This window comes from Rattus rattus, chromosome 3 (genome assembly GCF_011064425.1).
Source record: "Rattus rattus isolate New Zealand chromosome 3, Rrattus_CSIRO_v1, whole genome shotgun sequence".
NCBI lineage: Eukaryota > Metazoa > Chordata > Mammalia > Rodentia > Muridae > Rattus > Rattus rattus.
In genome coordinates this window covers 179,839,432-179,845,895 of record NC_046156.1, presented here as the reverse complement: position 1 = coordinate 179,845,895, position 6,464 = coordinate 179,839,432, and positions in this window count along the sequence as shown.

The following is a 6,464-nucleotide window of genomic DNA, read 5'->3' as shown; positions in this document are numbered from 1 at the left end:
AATTACACTTAAAGGAAATGCTGCATACTTCTGATACCTTTACGTATTAGATTGCAAGGTACATACAATCTATAAATAGAACCAAATAAAGCTTCAACAGACTTTTTTTTGAATCTTTCCTAATTAAAATTGTTTTTTGTTTTTTTGTTGTTTGTTTGTTTGTTTTCTGGACTGAATTTTATAGAGGTGTATCAGATATGGTAACAGAAAACTGACAACATGGTAAGTATTGCCTCTTGGCTGAGGAACTCTTAAATCAACAAGGTGCCAGCTGTCTGGATAACCAGGCCATGTATACCCACCCGCACAACATCCATGCACCCTGACCGCTGAGCATGGGGGTGCATACAGTGCTCCTTCCCTAAAGAAAATGTTTGCTTAATAAATTTGAACAAGACAAATCTGAGAAAGATGCAACTAGTACTTTGGGACGCCAACAATTGGAGTGAAAAAGTTAGGACTCAACTATTCATGTAAATGTTCCGTTGCTACTAATGTACTGTGTAGTGTTTCCAAAAGCTGCTACCAAGACATATCCTGGTTTTGTTTTTTTGAAAATGGACCCCCAGGTAAAGCAGAGCCTCCAAGAGATGGTGGGAAAGGTGAATGGGAAGCAGCTAAAATGCTGTCTCAGCTCATTCATTTCCACACATGGGCTCATGTTGGGGAAAGCTGGGTTATGGAACATAGGTTTGTAGCCAACCCAAGTCTGGATGCTCAGCCTACCCAGAGGGCAGCACCTATGAGCTCACACTGCCAGGGCTTATGCTTCTGTTTCTACTTTTTTCAGTGCCTAGGATTTTGGAAGGTCTCCCAGTTCACAGCCCATACCGGAAGCAGGGACATCTTCATGCCCCATTTAGACATTTCCCTTCAAATTCTCATCTAGCCCAATTAAGTTCACATTGGTCAGGATCTGTTGGCCCACAAGCCAGAGACCAAGCAAGTTAATTCCCTGCCATAGCCATCTCAGTGGCTATGCTCCACTGGTAGATACAGGACTCCCATTTTCTCCATTATTCTAGTAGGAATTAACATTGGTGATTGGAGGAAGTTCTCTTCCCTGCAAGGAGGCCAGGCTCAATTTCTGTCTGGAACATAGGTAGTAGGCGATCTTTACAAAAGCCGATCCCCAAGGCTTTGTATGTAGCCTTAGAAGGATCCAAAGACAGAAATTCCTGTTTTGGACAAAATGGTATCTGTGTAGAGAGACCAATCCTAGTGCGGCTCAGAGGGAAGGGCACCATTCGCCCTTCTGGAGCCTGTTAGTAACTCAGTCCATTTGATTAAGTGAAGTTGTTTTCTAAAGGAGCAGTCTCCGGCAGCCTCCTTTCTTTTCCCTATACGGGGTGGGGGGGGGACGAGGGGCAGGGCGAATCTTTCTTTTTCTGCGGAAATCTCAAAGATGAGTTTATCAGCGTGATCTAGAGGCATAGAAGATTCTCAGCAAGAGCTGTTTCACTCTTTCACTAACTTCCATGGAGGAGCAACACACAGGAAACTTAAAAATTGTCCGGACAATCTCATTCCTCAAAATGATTAAGCTTTTTTTTTTAGGATACGAAGATCTTTGTCCTGCCCCAAAACTCCTTCAGGCGCTCGCAAGCTTCTGGTGGTGCACCAGTGACTCCCTGCCCCTTTAAAACAGCAACCACATTCAGGAACCTCAACTATGCCACCAGCCACAACAGGCTTTGGCTGACAGCTTAATTCAAAGGACATAGAAGTAACTCTTGACATCACCTCCATAGCCCACCCAAAAACCCCAGCCCTAGGAGGCCTTCTTGCCGATACTGATATAGAAACTCAAGGGAAGGTTGCGTTTATTCAATCCTGGTAGATTTCCAGCTTGCCAACTCCCTTTCAGGCTCCGGCCGGTAATTTTCAACTCCTCCCCCGCCTGCCTCTTTGACCATTGAGGTATCCTCCCCCCTCCCCCCAGCTCCTCCTCGCTGCAAACCTCCCGGGGCTAAGGTAAAACAACACAGAGGCTCTAAATTCAGAGCTGAGACTTAGATAGACTGCAGAAGAGGAAAAGTGGCCCGGCTTTCTGAAAGAACCATCAGCTGGATTTGATGAATTCCCTCAGCTAAATGGGGCCGCTTTGCTCCTGGGCTCTCCCAGAGCTGGGGCTGCAAGGTGGGTGTAATTTGCAAGCTTTGGAGGAGATCTAGTAGATTACAACCCGACTACGGAGCCCACAGCTTCTTACTACGTAGGCTCCCTCTCCTCTCTATCCACTAGCTGAAGGATATATACATACACATACATACATACATACATACATACATACATACATACATACATACATACTTGGGGAAAGTTTTATCAACTGTAGGCTTCTTGGCTGACTTGGGCCAAGCTTCTTAGTGTATGTATCGTGATCTCTGGTTCCAACCTAGGGTCCCGGGCAGAAGTCAATCGTGATCATCTGGTAGCGGAAGGAAAGGATTTCCTTTGAAAAGGGTTGTTCCCCGAATAAGAGAAAATAGCAAATACCTCCAGAAGCACGGTTTGTAAAGGAGGTGGCAAAACTCTGTCCTCAGTTGACCCAGCTCCTCACAACAATCAAGCTTCGGGTCCTCAGTCTCAGGACTGACCTGAGGTTTGCGGCTTCGCCGCTGCCGGGAATGTGCAATTCTATCCCGGCTGAGAGGCGAGCAGCAGACCGCACATGATCACTGCCTTCGGAGCTGGCCGGCAAAGAATCCGGAGAAAGGAAGGAAGGCTGATGACAGAAACAACCACCTGAACCTAGAAATGCAGGCTAGGAGCCTCTGCCCAGAGACGAAAGTTCTGGATAATTCACTCGGATTGTTTTAACAGGTTAATAAAGTAATTGGCACTCAACACAACTACATTCTCAGTAGGAGTCCTAGGCGATAAGGTGGGAATCACAACCAGGGTTTGGAATTGTTAACAGCTACCTTTACTATCGTTGCTTTTTTTTTTTCCTTAGCAAAATAAAAATGGGACGGATAAAGGGGTAATAATTTCCGACACGATCTGTGGGGATGTGGGAAGATCTCTCTCTCTCTCTCTCTCTCTCTCTCTCTCTCTCTCTCTCTCTCTCCTGTGAAATCAGAGAAGTCTCTCCCCAGATCCCCAACAAGTCACAGGGAACTGGAAGAGAAATAAATTAGCTCTAAACATCTACATCCAGTTCCCCGTGGAACATAAGTGCTAATCCTGACTCCCTTTAAGAGCATGTTGTTTTGACTGATCTTTGGACATGATCAAAGATGCCAATGGTTCATATAGCCTTTTTCCACAGGATTAGACACTGTTCAGGAAGAGTAGAAAAGAACACACATGCATTCTTTGTCCTTTTCATAGCTGAATGAACTTGTCCATGTTTCATTCTGACCTCTAAATCATGTGTTTATGAAGGTGAGGGGAATATATTCTTTGATTACATTTTTCCATCTGAATAGATTACTCATTAAAAGTGGAAGCCTAGTTGTTCTACTAGTTCATACCAAATTCTGGTTACGGGGAATAAATACATGAATATATTCACAGCTCAAGGAAAATTAACCAAAGGAAGCCCCCCCCCCTTTTCTGCTCAATATGATTTGTGTGGATTTTATATTTAATTTTCTCATTATACAGATTTTTCAAAGAAACCTTTAGAGCTCTCATATCTGCTAGACATTAGAGAATATGTAAGTTGTAAATATGATTTGGCTTTCCAATTGTAACTAGAACATATTCAATGTTTTTGAAAATAGTGTGACTTCATGATGTTCGGGAATCTGTGTCTGACTTTAGATATAAGGTAGATATGGGATGTTGCCGTTTTAATTAAAGCACAAAAAAAGGAAACAGGAGCAGATAAACAAAACCATCTTAAATGGACTAACGGGGGAGCTTAGGTGTAACTACTACACTCCAGGAAGTGTGTTGCAAGACTTGTGGGTAAAATCTACACAGTCAAGAGGAACTTATTAAATAACCTTAGTGTTATCTCTATTGTATGAAGACACTGGATTCTTAGACACGGAGGGAGGACGAAGAGAACATCTCTTCATTTCACTCATTATTTCGTTTTCAAAACGAAGGAGCTTAGACGACTGATTCACACCCCTGCTGTTTTGAAGGACATATATTTGACCTGCCAGCACACAAAGGTCACAAGGAGTCCAATTTTTGACAGGAGAGTGTCTAATCCCTCACTGAACACAAGAGGTCGCTCCTGTAATCAAGTGCTCAGGAAAAAAAAATATTGCTAATCACCTTTATGTAATCAGTTTTATGTATTCTATAAAAACACTGACAACTTCACAGATAGGCTTGGTGTGTTAAATACACACACAGCAATCAACTCGGGGAGGAGGAAAAAAAATCTGCGGTCATATGAGAACCTCTAGGTAAGGGGAGACAGCGTGGCCTGCTGCAGAAACTTCCCTTTTTATGCAAATTGTATAATCACAAACACACCGACCTTCAGAGCACATTCATCATGGGATCTTATCACTGAGTTCTCTCCAATGTCTCCCTATGAGTGAAATATTTTATGCATGGATCCTGTCTTTTATCAGGTTAAGAATCAGGAAAATGCTTGTTTACTACAGTGTCCTGAACTAAGAAAAGGAAAACGTGTCCCGGAACACTATGAAAGAACTGCTCTCAGTGAAAGTTTGTTCCCAAACTGTATGCTGTATTCTCTATGTGGAATTGCTATCACCAACAACTCTTCATAATAATCTATCGTTTGAATTAAAAGATTACTAATTGTTTACGTGAGTGCCTGTGTATGTTTGGAAGGATGACTAGTGAGGATCCTTTGTGGGTCTCAAGTCATTAGATTCCGATGCTTCTCTTAAATGCCACGTCTTAGAAATGGCAGAACAGAACAGAATTGGTTCAGATCCCCTATTTATCGTTGGTGTTCTTTTTTGTTGCTTTTAAACTGTGGCCTGCTCGGTTATATAGAAGGGTAGCATGCCCGTGTACAAGGCAAACTTGCTTCGCTGGCCTCTGCAAAAGCAGCTTGACAAAAGATTCCACGCATAGGATATCAGAGAGCAGAAACCAGGACTGAAAGGAAACAAAAACCAACTGGTAAACTTAACCTAGGTCGATACAACTTTCCATCCTGCTTGCTCACTTCGAAATAATTTCTAATTTAAAAAAAAAAAAAAAAGGAAGGAAGAGGTCCTGTCTGCCATTTTAAAAGACAAAAAAGCAACACAAGACAAAACGGAGCTGTTGGGAAATATCCTACCGGGTAAGGGGCAAAAACCTACTCCTACTTCTCAACCTCTTTCTTTCTGTGTGTACTCTGAAAAGTCACAGGCTTTAACTGAGCCACTGTGGCCTAGGTAGGTTTCACAGGTTTTATCAAGGGTTAGATCTGGTGGAAGATACAAAGAAAGGAGTTCCCTAACCTCCGGGTGTTCTAGGAGGCAACAAAAAATTAAGCTGAAGCCTTCTACATTTCTGTTTGCGCTCTCTCTCTCTCTCTCTCTCTCTCTCTCTCTCTCTCTCTCTCTCTCTCTCTCTCTCTCTCTCTCTTTCTCTCAATAGTCTCTCTAGATAAGAAATGACTGGTGTAGAAGCTCTGGGAGAAGTGTGGGAATTCCGTGTGCCCCATAATAACTGCCTCAGAAAGACTGTAGATTTGGGGAATTACGAAAGAAATTATTGGCAAAAGTTACTGGTGAGGTGCAGCCAACACCTCTTCGAGATGGTTTCCCCAGAGGAAACAAATTAGAAAGCTAACCTCAGTGGTGGGGAGTAGGCGCCCCACTCTTCTTTTGCATCAGACCCTCCCTGCTCACGCCTTCAAACTAAAAGATTTAAACGTCTCTAGAGGGAATTTGAAAGTTGCACTTACAATTATCAAAACCGTCTAAGGGCGGAGTGCACCTTTGTTTTTAAAAAAGAGTGGACAAGAGACCCATAGAGAGACCTGGATCCCTGTGTAAACTTTAGGGTACTGCACTTGCACTGTACCTCTAGACCAGAACACTTTCACGCTAGACTTAAAATTGAACAGCAGACCTCACAGGTCGGAAGGAAAGGAACCGGTCTCCGAGTTAATTCGTTTTACCTTTTCCTTTGACCTTTGCGTTTCCAACCCCATTGTCCGCTAGGGTGACAAGCGCCCCTTTCCTCCCACCCCAAGTCTTTTTGGAGAGTTCAGATTGGGGAGTGACGGGGTCAACAGGATAGCAAGGAAAAAACAAAAACAAACAAAACAAAACAAAAAGCCAAAACCAAACCAAACCAAACCAAAAACACAAAACGAAGTCATAAAAAAATATTTCCTCTGGGTCTAACCGTCCCACTCCGGGTTGGTCCCCTAGCGCGCAGCGCGGTGCTAGCTCCAGGAGATGCACCCTTCCCGCAGGCAGCGAAGTTGGCCGAGCCCAGGGCTGTGCGCCAGCGTGGAAGCCAGTGGAAGAAAGCGGCCGGTTCCAAGTTCCCTCCACCTTTTCCTGGAGCCCGGGAAGGATCCG